Raw genomic sequence first — 17,829 nt, 5'->3', positions numbered from 1 at the left:
ACAAACAGGCTAGCGCTTTGGTATCCTGATCTCCATACCACTGCTTTTCCCCGTGAACCATGAGGAAACAGCAGAAAAAAAGGAAAAGCTAGTAAACAAATTGAAGCACTGGGTGAAAGAGCACAAGGTGAATCAGACCTGGGTTTCAACAAGCCCCAGTTCTGCTACTTCTTAGGTTTAAAGTATGACATTGCCCCTATTCAACTGTTTCTGAGCTATAAAAATGGCAAGTTTACACGGTTGGACCCAATGGTTGTGTGATTTGGTCAGCTTATTTAAACCCTCTAAGCTTCCGTTTCTGCATCTGTAAAATGGTGTAATGAGTTGTTTCGTGTTTCCTCAAATTCACATGTTGAAGTTCTAGCCCTCATTACCTCAGAATATGATATTATTTGGAGATAGGGTCTTTACAGAGGTAATCAAGTTGAAGTGAGGTCTTTAGGTTGGGCCCTAATCGAGTATGACTGGTATCCTTATAAAAAGGTTAAATGTGGACACAGAGACACACATATAGAGGGAAGACGACCTCAGACAAGCTAAGGAGAGAGGCCTGGAACAGATCCTTCCCTCATAACTCTCAGAAGGAATCAACCCTGCCAACAACTTGATTTCAGGCCTCTAGCCTCCAAAACTGCGAGACAATACATTTCTGTTGTTTATACCACCCAGTCTGCGATATTTTTTTTTTTTACTGCAGTCCTAGGAAACTAATACAAATCAAGATTACAGTTGGACCTACACCTCATAGGGTGGGTATGAGAATTAAATGAAAACAATGCAGGTAAAACACTCAGTGCAGTACCAAGTACACTGTAATAAGCACCCAAATAAACAAAAAGCTTTCCTCTTTATTACTGTAGGTTGATACTTCACTTCCTATCAGAATTACAATGGAATCCTCACCACAAACAACTTTTCTTCTCACTCAGTGCAGCATCTCCAGGCCTCTGATGCAGTCTTGCTCCCCGCGTTTCTTTTCCCCTCTTTTCATACCTGGCCAACAACTTTCCCTCCTCAGGTTCCTCTTGAATATCACCTCCCCCCAGAAGGCCTCCTGTCACATAATCACTGCCTCAGGCCTTCTGCTTACAGTACAGGGTGAGAGCAGCCCTTTTCACACAGCAATGTAATTACTGATCCCAAATTAGACTCCCAGATGCCCCACAAGCCTTTACATTCCTCTAAATTTCCCTCAGGCAGTGCTGTGTGAGGTGCTCATTAAATGTTTGCGGAAAGAATCCCTTCACCACAGGTAGGGAAACTGGCCACACACCACCTATAAACAAACCCATGCTCTACAACAACTGTTAAAAGTACTGTCCAGGGACTTCCCTGGTGGCGCAGTGGTTAAGAATCCGCCTGCCAAGGCAGGGGACCTGGGTTCGATCTCTGCAGGGGACACGGGTTCAATCCCTGGTCTGGGAAGATCCCACATGCCGTGGAGCCCATGCACCACAACTACTGAGCCTGTGCTCTAGAGCCCGCGAGCCACAACTACTGAAGCCCACATGCCTAGAACCTGAGCTCCGTAGCAAGAGAAGCCACCACACTGAGAAGCCTGTGCACCGCAACGAAGAGTAGCTCCCGCTTGCCGCAACTAGAGAAAGCCCGTGCACAGCAATGAAGACCCAATGCAGCCATAAAATTAATTAAAAATAAAAAATACTGTCCAAGTTAGTGGTTCTCAAAGCATGGTTGGGAAACCAGAAGTATGAGCCTGAATGGGAACTTGTTAGAAATGCAAATTCCTGGGCCTCACCCCAGACTGACTGAAGCTGCAACTCTGGGGGGTGGGACCCAAGAATCTGTGGTTTAACAAGCCCTCCAGGTGATTTTGATGCAGTCAAAAGTTTGAGAGCTACTGTGATGAGTGTCTCCAATTCCATATGAAGAGCTTGGGCTGCTGGTGTGAGCTCCCCAGGTATCCCTACTGATGAGGACCCCCCAGGGGAGAGGGCACTGTAGAGGGGCTCCCAGGGGCACAGAAGTTTTTAATTTTCACCTTCAACTCACTTTTCTATGCCCATATTATGGGACGAGCTGGTAATAACTCTAAAGTATCTAAATTACCTAACAGTGAGAATCCATATCTAGGAAGTGAGTCTCTGCCCGGACTCTTAGCATCCTTCCTGAGAGCACAGAGGCAAAGGTGATTTTGCCACATCAGAAGAGTGAACACCAAGTAGCAACAAACAAGTGCCAGGCAAATAGTGCTCTCCAGAGACTCCAAGATTGTAAAGGAGGACAGCTGCAGGTAGAAGCTGATGATCAGAAACCTCAGGTCAAGAGTGTGCTCTACAGGGACCCTCCTCCCCCCACACCAGACATTGCTTATGGATCACAACATTCGTACTCAACAAACGTGGATGGCACCTAGGAATCCTTAGCTCCAGGCAGCCACTATCAATTGATCAGAACTGGCCCTTGAGAAAAAACCTGTTACTATCCTAGTTTAGGAGTTAAGTCTTCAAGCTCTGTAAAGTTAGTATAGAAAACAGCTGCTACTATAGGAATCTCACTGAACTTAGGAATCAGAGGCTATGCAATCTTGGGGAAACCATTTAAAATCTTTGAATCTCAGTTTCCTTATTTGCAAAAGGGAGCTGGCAATATCTCCTCAGGAATGTTCTGAGGATAAACAAGATGGGTGAAAACACCTTGCCCAGTGCCTGGCAAATAAAAGGCTCTTAATAAATGTTTGCTGGATTTGAAACTACAGCCATGTGGGGGAAAACCTCACCACCCAAGCTCACCTGAGGCTAATTTACCCAGAAACCCAAGCTTCAGTGTTTACACATGAAAGAGCTTTGGAGTAAGACTGACTTGGGAAACCAAACTGACATTGAAGGGAATGTGGTCACTAGCGTAGGGAATCTGACCAGAGAGATATTTATCAGAAAGGGCTTGCTTGAGTCAGAAAGATCCTTCCCTCCAAAGACAATGTCGGCCCCAACCCCTCCTTTGCCATACTCCATGCAGCCCCTCTAAGTCATTTGACTAAAGCAACAGATCCTACCTAGAAATCTACTTTCAGGAAAACCACTTCCAGGGTCTGGGCAAGCATCTGTCTTATGTTTGGAACCTTTACGAGCTCCATAGAGAACATCTCAGTAAACAAAATCCACTCCCAGCCCTGTCAGTTCAGTGGACACTAAGGACTTCCCCACACAAGTGTCCCCATTTGGACAACTAGACTCCAAGAAAGGCCTCAGTTAAGGCCTTGGTTTGTGCCCAGTGCTTGCTATATGTTAACTCATTCAGCTTCATGTTAACACTCCCTTTTTTTTTTGGCTGCTCTGCATGGCTTGGGGGATCTTAGTTCCCTGACCAGGGATTGAACCCATGCCCTCAGCAGTGAAAGCACAGCATCCTACCCACTGGACCACTAGGGAATTCCCTAACACTCCCTTTTTACAGATCTGGGGCTCTCAGACATTAAGATGTGCCCAAGATCACAGAGTCGGAAGGCAGGAACCCTAGGATTTGAACAGCTATCTGCTATTCACATTCCACTAAACAATGCTGACATGCAGTTGGAATCCACCCCAGCAGGATCCTCGAGCTTAAACAGACAGGAATTATGAAACAAGCACACGGAAAAAATCCTAACCCCATTCCAGCCGTCCATGGTCAGGCCTATCATCAGTGGTTAAAGTGTAACTAAGAACAAATACATCCCAGCATCTGTCAAACTAAAATTTAATACCTTGTAAATCCCACTTAATTCGTACTTAAAATTGAATCAGTAAATAGGTAATACTCACCTATTTTGCTAAAAGCCTGTACATAATTAATCTTTAGAAGCCAGTGTGACTGATGTCTTTTTTATTTTCAGCAAAGTGCTTACCACTGTTATATAATTCTGCTACCTCAAAGCTAATAGAACAAACGTGACCTACCAAAATGACCTATAACCCTAGACATCAAAATACCTTGCTAGGCATTTATTCTGAACTACGGGGGTTGGACTTACATGCTTTAGCAGGAAGCACCTCAGTTGGCATTCGCCCAAAATTACCTATCGATTCAGATCATAAATGCGGGTAAGATCTTCCTGTTCTTTGGGAAATAGGCCATTACAATTAAATTTTCCTGGATATTAAACAGTTTCACTATCAGCAACATCGAAAATGGTGGCCTTGACTTCCAGGATGTGACATAATTTACATCACACTTTTGGTGGAGGAAAGCCAGTAACTAGGCTGATGAGAGACAAAAAAGCAAGTACCTGGTAAAGCAGGCTGTCAACCGGCACTAGTCTGTGTTTCCTGGAGCACTTGTGCCAGGAGGTGCAGCTGGGGTACCAATCCCACTCACAGGGAGATGATAATAATGTGGTACTTCGCACCCTGAAAAAGACAGTGTTGTTAAAAATCCAGCACAGTCATTCCCAGCTTGGCAAGATCTTCGAAATGCACTGAGGTTCACATTCTGTACAATTTACCCATTTATAGTATGGCTTTTAATATATTCCCAGACTTGTGCAACCATAACCACAATCCATGTTAGAATATTTTCATTAGTTCAAGAAAGAAACCCAGGACCCCTTAGATATCACTCCCTAATCCTCCAATTCCCTCCCCTCCCCCACCGTAGCCCTAGACGACCACCAATCTAATTTGGGTTTCTATATAGTTATCCCTTCTGGAGATTCCATACAAATGAACTCATACAATACGTGACCTTTTGTGACCAGCTTCTTTCACTTAGCGTAATGTTTCCAAGTTGCATCTGCATTGTAGCCTGTGTCAGAGTTTCACTCCACTGTATGGCTATATCATACTTATCTACTTTACAGCTGTTGGACATTTGGTTCGTTGTTTCTACTTTTTAGCTATTATGCACAAATGTGTATATGGACCTAGTTTTCATTTCTCTTGGAAATATATCTCTGAGTGAAATTGCTGCCCCTAATGTTTCTAGTCTTCAAAAAATGGAAAAAAATGAGTAATCATGTGAAATTTGGCACCATCAATCCACCTGAGGACCATCCTGAGGATCAAGCTCTTATAAGAATTCACTTTTCAGGTTAAAACAAAAAGTACTCAGCAGGTGAGAAAACATCTAGAGAAAACTTTTTCAAATTGTGGTAAAATACACTTAATATAAAATTTACCATTTTAAAATATACAATAGAAAAAACATTTTCAACTAAAAGATAATTACAATACTGGCTCGTTTCTATATATTTATGTGTGGGTTGCCCCGAATCAGAAAAGATGGCAAATACTTTTTTTCTTTTTACCCCTCATCCCAGGGAAACCCAAGAAAACCCTTTCTGGACATTTTTATGAATCCTGCATGTGCCTTTCACACAGCACAAGGGGGCAAGTTCATTTCTGGGCTGGGCCTGGGCCCCGGCAGCCTCACATGGGGCATCGCAGAGAGCGCTAACAGTGGGAGGAGGAATGTGGCTTCTCACCAGTTCTGGACATACTCTTCTGTTTGCTAGACAAAGTGATATTGTGGCATCTGTGCAAAACACTCCCTACACAATGAAACAGAAATAAGAGATAGTGTCCATTCTATTTGTACAGGCAGGGGACACATTTCCCTTCTCCAAGGATCAGCAGGAAATGTGGGCACAGGCTAAAGCAGAGCCATCTGGATAACCTACAAAGCAAGCAACAGGATTACAGCCCAGTCCATATATGGTTTCTATTATTACTTCCCACGATAAATAAATGCCCAGCAGATCAAGGTGGGCTTGGTTATGCTTTTGGCCTTAATATGAAATTTTCCTACAGGTGTCAGTTCCAAAGAGAGTTTGCTTCTTTTATTGAAATGGCTTGCTTTTGAATTAAATCAGTTTTCTGAATTTTGATAACATCCTGATTTTAACTTTCTTTTATGATATTGCCTGAGGTTTTTGACATGTACCGGAACCACCAATAACAATCAGCCATTTCTGAAATACACTATTATTGACTAGGGCTACCTTGTCAATAAGCTTGGAATAAAAAACTAAATAATACTCTTGGTGTTCAGTATGCAAATTTTTTGTCAGGTAACATGAGTTAGTGCTGGAAAACTTTACAAAACTTTAAAAGGGAAATCCATAAGTGGCTCAGTATTTTTGTAAATGGATGTCAATTCTTAAAAAAAAATTTTTTTTTTCATTTGTGTCTATGCTAAAACCAAGTAAGCACTGGCAAAAGATATGTTGTGCACCTGTCATTTGCAGGGCATTAGGATCAATATACACATGTGTAAGACATCCAATCTGTGCTTCAATAAACTTGCAATATACAGTCAATTGGTTGGTTCAGCCAGTTTTGGCCTATCATGTGATTACATTTTGCAGAGTAGAAGCTCCAGCACAGGCCTGTTTGCAGACAGCAAGACAAAGTACTAAAAGGAGGAGGGGGTTGGTGGTGAAAGAATTCCTTGAGGTTTTGAAAACTCAATCATTACCTGACTTCCAATTATGTTTTAAAACACAAAAGGAGCTGCTCTTAAAGACTATGCAGTATTATATGTAAGTTGCAGCAATTGGAATATTTCTTTTCTTTTTTTTTTTTTTCTTGTGGTACATGGGCCTCTCACTGCTGTGGCCTCTCCCGTTGCGGAGCACAGGTTCCAGACGCGCAGGCTCAGCGGCCATGGCTCACAGGCCTAGCCGCTCCACGGCATGTGGGATCTTCCTGGACCAGGGCACGAACCTGTGTCCCCTGCATCGGCAGGCGGACTCTCAACCAGTGCGCCACCAGGGAAGCCCTGGAATATTTCTTGAAAAGAATGAAAGGGATAGAATTCTTGGAAGAAATACTGGCCCCACTATTCAGTCAACCAGCTCAATAGAAATCTCCAGTATGAATGCTGGTGGGCAGATTTCCCTCTGTAGAAGCACAGCCAACCACCTACCTTCTTACCACTGAGATGTCTAACAGCAGCAGGGAGGGAAGGTATTGGGACAGAAAGTTTTCAGGAAGATCAGAGAACTCTGAGGTCAAGAGAGAACAAGTAGGATATCATGGAAAGTGCCTCTCTAGATGCTTGTTCCTCCAAGTGTGGTTCATGACTGAAGCATCAGCATCATCTGGACCATCCACTGGGTGGGCATCACCTGAACTGACAGTATCACCTGGAAGCATATTAAAATGCAGACTCTCAGGCCCCAGCACATCTGCAGAATCAGAATCTGCATTTAACAGAGTGACTCATATGCACATTAAAGGGTGAGAAATAAGATATCCAGGTGCCTCTGAAGGATTTAGAACTCATTAAGTAAATTAATCAGTAGGAGATAATCCATCCTAGGATACCAGGAAAGGAGAGTTTACTACAAGGTCAGCAAGGGATATATTTATATGTCCACAGGAAGGCTGTGTGAGGTGATAAGAGAGTCAGCAAACAAAAAATGAGGATCAGCAAAATACTGTTTTGTCCATGTATATTCAAGGAACTCCAAGTTTTACAGATATAAGGAAGATCTTGACCTGTGATGCAGTGCTATTTCATCAGGCTTAAAGGAATGTTCTCTTAAGAAAAAGAAAAAAAAGGGACACTCAACTTCTCTTATTAAGGGTCACTTTGGAATGAATAATTTGACTTCTGTTTGGCTAGACTTGGGAATTGAGGAGAACCAGAGGCGGTTCTACCTAGGGTACTTACTCATCCTGATGGCTGGAAAAGGTTATCTCCAAAAAGAAATAAAGCATGTGGCAATCAATTTACACATCTGAATCATGTGTGTTTGTTTAGGGTTAATCCCTTATTGAATGGTCCTGAGCCAGAAACTAAGAACATCCAGCTGCTGTCTGAGGGCCAAGCCCTTGATCATGATGACTCAAATGAGGCTGTTTCACATGTGTAAAATTCGAAGACCAAATTAGAATTAAGGAATGGTAAAGATATAAGCCATGTGTATTGCAGCTTCCCAATTCTCCAAATTATATGTCCAGAACAAACATCCCTCATTATTCACAATATTCCATACTTGGCCTGGGGATCCTCCCTGACTTGACCCTCTAAGTCGTCCACCCATCAGCAGGCTTTGGCCTGACTTATGAAACTTGTTTGCCATCCCTTACAACAGGTCCTCCCAGCTCTAAATTTCTGTCATTCTGGGACGAAGGGCCGGGCTAAGGTATGCCCAATCTCTAGGGGCTACTTGAGGAATCACATTTTGGTCATTACAACATGTTTTCCATAGTCATCACTAAACACTGACCCACAATGTCTCTCCTAGGGTCACTCTATACCTCTTGCACCCTCTACACATATACTCACTTCCTTTGACTTTCAAGACAACAGCAAAGTCATCCTTGTCATCATCATGCTGCCTCAGGATTCCATTCTAAAGCATCTCTGAAACTTCCCAAAGAAATACCTAATTTATTTCCAATAAAAACTGCCTTTTAGATTCGAAGAGAATCTTCCTAAATCAAGTGTCTCAACAGCAGTAGCATGGACATTTTTTACTGGATAATTCTTTATTGTGGGGGGCGGGGGCTGTCCTGTCCATTGTAGGATGTTGGGCAGCATCCCTGGCCTCTACCCACTAGATACCAATCCCACACCCAACCCCCAAGGGCTGGAACAACCAGAAGTGTGACCAGACATTGCCAGATATCCTTTAGGGGACAATTCCTGCCACTGCACCCCCTCCCTTGAGAACTACTGACCTAAATGATTATAGTAACCCTTTCAGGAAGATGGGACTATGGATGATTTTTTCCCTCCTTATTTTTCTGAATATCTGTTGTTCATATGATAAAAGGAGCTAGTGACTTTCTATTTTTTAAAAAGAAATATCATTAGCTATACAGATACCTCAAGTTGGTCCCTGAGTGCCAACGTGTGGCTTGTTCAGTTTAAAAATTGAATTTGGTCTTTAAAAATACTGTGTACCATACAGACACCTTCAGTTAAACTTCTCAACATATAAAAGACACAGATGAAGGACTTCAGAGAATAAAGTCAGGATTGAGGCCTCTTAACCATTCAGAAACGTTTCTTCAACATGGTAAATCAGTGGGGCTGTAGAAAGAGATGTGAAGCAAAGACTGCTGTTTCAAGAGAAGTGTTTACCTGAAACACAGTCTGCATGTACACTTCAGTCAGAAAAATACTTGCATTGTAGGAAAAAAAAAAAAGGCACAATTTACTTCATCTTTAAGAACTGCTACGTTTATAGACCATGAAAAAAAATTTCAAAATCATGAAATTAAAATTTCTGGATGTAAAAATGGGCTCTAGACACACCCATTACTTCATCTTCTTGACTGCTAGACCAGGAATTTTCTTAGAGTATTATTTCCATGAATTTCATTACTGACTATTTTAATTCAGTCTGGGAAGGCCATATCTGCCAGGAAGAAACAAGTTCTCATTTGCTGAGATGACACAAATTTGGAATCTGAGCTCAGATGGAACTTGAAATGGAATTTAACTTTAGCCATAAAAAGGTAGTGTGCTTAGAAAATGAATATGATAAACGAGATAAAATGTATAAATTGCTTTGGGGAGCAATGTTATTTAAAATGCTGATAAGAACTAAACAAATAAACGGGAGGCTAGCTACACAAAAAGAAAAGCAAAGAAAGAAACAAGTTCTCAACGAAGAACTCAACATCTATTACCCTTATGACAGGGATGACACTTTCTTCCATCTAGGCCCCGGAAACACACAAAGCATCTCTGGTCTCCGCTGCTTACCCGGGGTGCTGCCAAAGGTTCACGTGTCTTCTGCTCTCAGGTAGAAGTTCTCTTTTGTTAAGTGGGGTGATACCAACTGCTGCTTCCAGAATAGCCATATATTTCTTGTACCTCATCTTGTCTCTTTCAGTACAAGGTCAAGTAAATTTTGGGCGCTGTTCCGCTGAAGCAGATGAAGTAATCTTTGCAATACCAGAAGCTGCTCTGCTTTTAGATGCTCAGCGTACCCCTAGGCAGAGCTATTACACTCCACTGTAGGGGGTAAGGCATGGGGGCGAGGCCAAGGCCAAACCACGAATAAATAAATAAACTTCCCTGCAACGTCAGTATTATATAAGGCTAGAGAATTTTGAATAAAGCACTAATGAAAATGATCTGCAGGATGACGGTGGTTTTAAACACGGCAATCTAACGTACAATCCCCAATTAATCCACACATAAATCCTTGAGGCCACTAATCCTTCAAGTACTAACAGCACAGGATGTGATTTATCTCAAGGTCTAGTAATAAAATAATAATTGGTCCAAAAAGCCTGCATGCCTCTGGGTAAAATAAAATCAGAAGCAGATCTGCTCCTTCTATAAATGCCTTTCTCTAAAAGGCTGCGCTTGACACTGAAAAAGGAGTTCCAGTTGTCATTTATGGCAATGCATTTCTAAATGCTATAAACTTTTTGCTTGAGTCAATTGCAAAGCAAAGATTAATTAATAGAGAAACAATTCTGTTTTTTAAAAATATCTTTTTAAATACCTCTAAAACCCAACAGAGGTGAGCTCTGCTAGCATGGAAATAATAACTACTTGGAGATATTCAGAATCGAACCCCTCTCCCTTTTTTATAAATGTCTCCTCTCAGCTGTAAGGACTTTTCTTACCCTCTTTTCATGGGGTAAAGGTGGATGGCCCATCATATGGCCAACCTAATGGGTCACAGTCCACATGACCCAGCCTGGGTAGACCAGCCCTCCCTGGGCTGAAAATAAGACATTCAGAGAGAAATGCCCTCTCTCCACTGGAGTTGGTAACCAGGGCTGATGGGAGGTTAGGGCTGCTAGCAATCATGTTCCCCACCAGGTGGAAAGGGCTCTCCACTAGTTGCTGAGAAATGGTACCAGGGGAAATGTGATGACATCATTTGAGTTTCTCGATCCAGCTATGCCTAAGTTAACTGTCATCCTAGGAGATCCTAGGTACACTTTTATTAAGATAATAAATTGATTTTTGTGAAATTTAGTTTTACTTGAGTTTTTGTCACTCTGAAAGAGTTCTGCTTTATATGCCTCCCTGACCACTTCTTCAAGCTATTTTCTCTTCTTTTCTATTTACTGCAATACACGTTGTACTGCTCCTTGTCTAAACAAATTCACATACAGAAGGGAAGTAAAATCAAGGAGAGTCGTCCTGTAATACTTCTGACTAACCTAGATATTCACAGTGAATAAGTGTCCCAAATCCTTCCACATCCCCCCAAATCTTGAACTCTTCTTCCACAGTCTCTCTCTTTCCTTAACAGCAAGTCTCTTTTTTCTTTCTTTTTTTTTTTAATTTAAGGGACCTAAATCAGTGGTCTCCAAAGTAGGGTGCATATACCAACAATCTTTGGGGTGTGGGAAGAAAATATTAAACCATCTATTTTTTTGTCTCTTGTCTATTAAAATTTTAGTTTAAGCATTTATGTTATTAAACATTTGTAATGTTTACTTTAGGAACTAATACAGTAAGTCCCCTACATGTGAACGAGTTCCATTCCAAGAGCACATTTGTAAGTCCAATTTCTTCATAAGTAAAACAAAGTTAGCCTAAGTACCCAACTAACACAATTGGCTATATAGTACTGTATTGTAATAGGTTTATAATATTTTTCACACAACTAATACATAGAAAACAAACAAACACAAAAAATAAAGAAAACATTTTTAATCTTACAGTACAGTCAGTACCTTGAAAAGTACAGTAGTACAGTACAGCAGCTGGCATACAGGGGCTGGCATCAAGTGAACAGGCAAGAAGAGTTACTGACTGGAGGAGGGAGAGGAGGTGGGAGATGGTAGAGCTGAGGGATCATCAGCAATAGGAGACGGAGGGCAAGCTGCACGTGACAATGTACGCTAGACATGGGAACAAACTTACATGACTGGGCATGAGAATGCACGTTCGCATCTTTGAAAGTTCACAATGTGAAGGTTCATATGTAGGGAACTTACTGTATATTTTAAATTACATAAAAGTATATCTTTTTTTTTTTTTTCTGGCTGCACCTCGAGGTATGCAGGATCTTAGTTCCCGAAGTCCCGAAAGTATATAATTTATAAAGTAATATACTCATATATATTATAGAGTATGCGTAAAAATCTGATGGGGTGTGTGCAAAAGAAGTTTCAAGGTCGGTAACTTAACACTTCAACTGCTCTCTAAGCCTCAATTTCCCTCTTCATTAGAGGCCTGAACAGATGAACACCAAGTTATCTTCCAAAACCAGCAACAGACTAAAAGCCCCCGCTTCACTTGGCCCGATTATATAATTACAGTCGGCCCTCCACATTTGAGGATTACTATCCACAGGTAAAACCAACCTTGGGGGTGAGGATTCCAGAAAGTTTCAAAAAGCAAAATTTGAGTTTGCCTAGCTCTGGCAACTATTTATATAGCATTTACATAGTACTCACAACTAGTTACATAGCATCTACATTATATTTACAGCTATTTATGTAGCATTTATACTATATTAAATATTATAAGTAATTTAGAGATGATTTAAAGTATACAGGAGAATGTGTGTAGGTTGTAAGCAAATACTATAAGGGACTTGAGCATCTCTGGGTTTTGGTATCCTTGGGGGTCCTGGAATGAATCTCCCATGGATACCGTAATATAATCTGACCACAGTAAGTGGTGAAAACAACGGACAAACCATTTGATCTTGGAATATTCCATTTCCATATCATTCATGATATTACTCCCACTGGTTGTTCTACAAACAATTAGTACCAGTTAGTTACAGGAATTCTTTTATAGGCTGAACTTGGTTGGCTACAGCTGCCACTGCCAAAAAAAGCTCCAATACAGCCCTCATTTAATCATACAGGACGATGTAATTATACTTACACAACAGTCTTTGTTCTAACAAATTGTATTTCTAATGACGCGTGATAAAAATTACTACACAACCCTCTCAAACAAGAAATGAAGTCTGAGTTACCAACAACAAAAATCAAGCTAACTTGTTATCCGTTGGAAACTGTTTTCCTACAGTGAAAGTGACAATACTTTATAAACGGCATGTATTAGAGTTTCATTTTCTGTAGGAATTTCTGATGCATTTAACGAAATAACTCTTACACAGTGATTCTTATCTATGATAATATCATACAAGATTAAAATTGGGTCTTTCATTAGGAAAAAAGTTCTGCTTTAGCAAGTCATTAGGAAGAATTTGCTTTTCTTCCACAAATAAGATCGTTCAGTTTTCTAATTTATTTCTTCATTTTTAAAAACTGTCATCTTTGTATGAACTCCCTCATAATAGTACCTGAGGACAATAACCCAGAAGAAAATAAATCTAGCCAAAACACTCCATCCAGATATGTAATTATAAGGCTATTTTCTTTGTAATTCTACAACATCTTCGGAAATATTCATTTACTTGGTTAATTCCAATTTCTAGAGTTCTAGAAATTCTTTATAACTACAACTATCTGATTTAAAAATCAGTTATTTATTTTTTAAAAATTGTTAAATATACATAATCCAAAAAACGTTTAAGTCAGGATGCTCAAGTTCTCTTTCTGAATAATCAAAATTGAATATAGAAATTCACAGATAAGACTGACCTTCCCTTTGAACTGATTATTTCTACTTATTTCTGCGGGAGGAAAACAGTGGACATCCTTCTTCACGGGGTATTCTAACTGTTCCTGTGCTTTAGAAGTATAAAAATGGAAATGAACTAATGCCCCAAACAGGCTGTTATACAGGGTGTGGTCTGCTTTTCAGGGAGTTGAAAAAAGCCTTAACTAAAAGTGGAAGAGTCAGGGAAACAGTTTTGTTTTGTTTTTTTTTAAACTCCACTGCACATAAGATAAATTATATGACTTTAGGCATAATTTCATCCCCACACCCCGCCCCCAGTAGCTACATATAGAATACACCTTTACCTGTTTGCTACTCAGATGAGCCACCAGAGCATTGTAAGAAAAAGACTACATGGTGTAAGAGAATTACAAAGAGTTCAAGATTAGTTGCGGATCTCCTAGATTTAACACACACCCCATTTCTCCCCACCGCCAACCCCCGGTCACCTCATACTAGTCTTCTCTCTTCATAGCCAGTCTCAAAATGCACTCACGACTGGGTTTATACTATTACCTTCAACTGGATGTCACCAAATCTGTCCTTTCAACCCTGTCCTCCCACCCAACCCAATATCTACCTGAAGGAACCCACTGCCCAGCCCCCAGCAGCAGTTGCTTCTTGCCTTTTCCTGTTTCTAGCATCCTCCTCCTGGCTCTCCTGGCATGAGACCTTGAAGCCATCCTCGCCCATTCCTGGGGTGCCCAGTCATACCAAACCCGTGACACAGGGAAACAGAGCTGAGTTTAAATGGGAAGACTTGATTTGAATCCCACCTCTGCTGTTTAATACCATGTGACCTTGAACAAGTTACTTGACCCTTCTGAACTTTATCTGTAAAGCTGCAAGAAGACCACAGTGCAGAGGTGGCTTTAAATAATAAATGAGATGATGTATTTGTAGTCAGTGGATATCATCTCCCTCCCTTCCTTCCATCTCTCCCATCTGTCCTTCTTTTTCCATTCCTAATACCTCTGTAAGAAACCTTCCTTAATCCTCATTTCTTTGCAGGCAAGCACAAGGAGTACTTACCAACTTCTGACCCTCCCCTGCAGCTACAGAAAAGCCCAAGGATGAGTGATTTTGTGGGGAAAATAGGGAGACTGACTGAAGGGTACAGGAACCTAGGGGCTGAAGTGAATGATGGAAACCATCAAAAAGAGAAAGTAGGGTCTCCGGGCCTGCTATAGGGAGCAGAGGAAAGGGGCCCAGCTCAGGTGGTACTCACCAACTGGGCAAGTTCTCCCTTACCATATTTCACAAATTTTTAGTCTCTGCTACTGAATAATTAAAAGCCAAAATTAAAATCACTTGACTGTACCTCCCAAATAACTTGAATACACAGTAATTCTATAAGTACCCTCATTCCTAAGAAATAAAAAACTTTCAACTCCTTATGTGAGGGAAATTCACTCTTTCTTACTGTCGGTAGGAACTGTGTTCATGTTACATTTCTACGCTGAACCTAGAGTCGTAGGATTTGGGCAGTTCTCTTGCCTGGGAGCAGCTGAGCAGTGGCAGTGCACAGCAGTGAGAACACTTACAGGAGCTGGTTTAAGTCACGAAGGGCTTGGCCATTCACTGGGTTAGGGGATATCAGTCACCTCTGCTCTACAACTTTCAGAAAGGGAGAGAGTCTCTGGAACTTGGTAGGGACTACACAAGGTGTGAAGTGTTGAGATCCAGCAATCTGTGGCCAGTGGCTAGAGAGAAGTAGTTCACATAATCCCACATCCCACCTGCCGACACCCACCCCCAACCTCCTTAGCATGAACTGTGGCATGACACTGCCCAGGACTGAAGTCCAGCTCTACCACTAACTAGCTGTGTGACCTTGGATAAGTCACTTAATGTTTCTTTGCCTCAATTTCATCATCTGTAAAGTGAGGCTAATAATAACACTGACCTCATAGGGCTGTTTTAAAAACTAAATCAGAGGCACATACTTTAGGTTGCAAAATACATGAGTCATGGGTATGAAATGTACAGTATGGGGAACATAGTTAATAACTATGTAATATCTTTGTATGGTGACATATCATAATTAGACATACTGTGGTAATCAGTTTGAAATGTACAGAAATACCAAATCACTATGTTGTATACCAGGAGCTAGCATAGCACTGTAGGTCAGTTATACTTCAAAAACAAAAAACCAAACAAACTCATAGGAAAAGAAATCAGATATGTGGTTACCAGAGGTGGGGGTAGAGGGAGGGGGAAATGGATGAAGGTGGTCAAAAGGTCAAACTTCCAGTTATAAGATAAACAAGTACTAGGGATGTAACGTACAACATGATAAATATAATTAACACTGCTGTATGTTACATGTGAAAGTCGTTAAGAGAGTATATTCTAAAAGCGCTCATCACAAAAGGTTTTTTTTCTATTTCTTTAATTTTGTATCTATATGAAATGACAGATGTTCATTAAACTTATGATAATCATTTCATGATGTATGTAAGTCAAATCATTATGCTGTATACATTAAACTTATACAGTGCTGTATGTCAATTATATCTCAATAAAACTGGAGGGGAAAAAAAAGAAAGAAACAGGGAAAATTAAAAAAAAAAAACTAAATCAGTTTTTAATTGTAAAGCACTTAGCACATGTAATGTCCAGCATAAAATATATGTCATGTGTGTGTGTTATTTTCTTTTACTTGCTAATTAGTTATATCTTCATTTTTTTCCAGAAAGCTCTTCTTGGTTGAACCACCTACACTTGGCTAGGTTACTTCTGCTCTCTCTCAAATACTTTCTGTTTAATCTCTCAACAGTGGAACCACAGGGCTTCCCTGGTGGTGCTGTGGTTACGAATCCGCCTGCCAATGCAGGAGATGCGGGTTCGAGCCCTGGTACGGGAAGATCCCACATGCCACCGCAGAGCAACTAAGCCTGTGCGCCACAACTACTGAGGCTGCATTCTAGAGCCTGCAAGCCACAACTACTGAAGCCTGCACGCCTACAGCCCATGCTCTGCAGCCACCACAGTGAGAAGCCTGCTCACCGCAATGAAGAGTAAGCCCCACTCGCTACAACTAGAGAAAGCCCGTGCGCAGCAACGAAGACCCAATGCAGCCAAAAATAAATAAATTAATTAGTTTTTAAAAAGAAAAAAATAGTGGAACCACAATGAATTTAAATTATGTGTTTAGGAATGTTCAGAGGATAGGGTGGGTCCTCTGGGCCATGGAAGGAGAAGATTAATTAAAGGTTAAGAAGGAGTCTGGGGCAGTGTTGGTGGGTTTGGCTTCCGCCCCAATCCACCCCAGCGGTGGTCTTCCTGGGTGTCAGACACAGGTTTGGTTCCAGGCAGAGCCTGTTTAGTGATCACAGTGTTGTGGCCGAGTTGGCCACAGAGCCTCAGTGCGGGCCCCCCCTGAGGAGCCTCATCCTGCCCCAAAGCTGTACTTTTGGCAAACCCAGGAGACACTTCAGAGTTCAAGGCAGAAGAACCTGATGATGTGAGCCCCTGTCTCGCTCTCCTGGGACATCAGTGGGAGATGGTGGAGTGTGCATGACAGCTGCTGTGTTAACATCTCTCTTGGTTCCAGGCAGAATTTCTTATTCTGACTGTATTAGTTTGCGAGGGCTGACGTAACAAAGTACCACAGACTGGTGCCATAAATAACAGAAATCTATTATCTCACAGTTCTGGAGGCTGGAAGTCCAAGATCAAAGTTCTGAGGCCCATGAGGCAGGGCTCTCTACTTGGCTTATAGATGGCCACCTTCTCCCTATGTCTTTACATCATCTTCACTCTGGACGTGTCTGTGTCCAAATTTCCTCTTCCTATAAGGACACAAGTGATACCAGATTAGGGCCCACCCTAATGAACTCAATTTTTTTATTTGATTACTTCTGTTAAGACCTTATTTCCAACTAAGGTCACATTCTGAAGTACTGGGGTTAGGACTTCAACATATGAATTTGGGTGAGGGGGATACAATTCAATCCATAATGCTACCTAAACTTGGAAAAAAAAAAAAAAAAAAAAGGAAAGCCCTCATCAAGTGAGATGAAAAAGATAAAAGCCCAGAAGAAGCAAGTTGCCTGGACATGTCCAGCCTGTGATTTGATCCAGCATATATGCTTTATAGCAAATCAGCTGGGAAAAGAAAATGCGTCATGTTCAAGATGAGCCAATGTCTGATACTGTGAGAAGGATCTGTTCTCTGGAAGCTGAATCCAATAAAATAAAAGAGGAAGAAGTTAAATCCCATATAAAACTATTACGAGCAACTGAGAAAGACTTGGGGTCTCCAGATGGCACTCTAGGGCTTGTGTGGGGAGTTAGATCAAGTGTCTGGTGGGA

General features: G+C 41.3%; 1 protein-coding gene across 3 annotated transcripts in view; it reads right to left on the bottom strand.

The window, feature by feature from the left end:
- The window catches only part of TJP2 (tight junction protein 2), a 134,453-nt gene that overhangs the window by 102,827 nt on the left and 13,797 nt on the right, over positions 1-17,829 (bottom strand). The window contains exon 2 of one of the 3 annotated variants that reach the window (XM_082612606.1): positions 4,229-4,349. The exons of the other annotated variants lie outside the window; for them this stretch is intronic. The gene's annotated coding sequence lies outside the window, so the exon portion shown is untranslated. The remainder of the gene's footprint in view (positions 1-4,228; positions 4,350-17,829) is intronic. 3 annotated transcript variants of the gene reach the window in all.

Source organism: Mesoplodon mirus (genome assembly GCF_964341445.2).
Source record: "Mesoplodon mirus genome assembly, chromosome: 1".
NCBI classification, from domain to species: domain Eukaryota; kingdom Metazoa; phylum Chordata; class Mammalia; order Artiodactyla; family Ziphiidae; genus Mesoplodon; species Mesoplodon mirus.
Note: the sequence above shows the minus strand (reverse complement) of the source record. Positions and strands in the feature narration are given on the sequence as shown.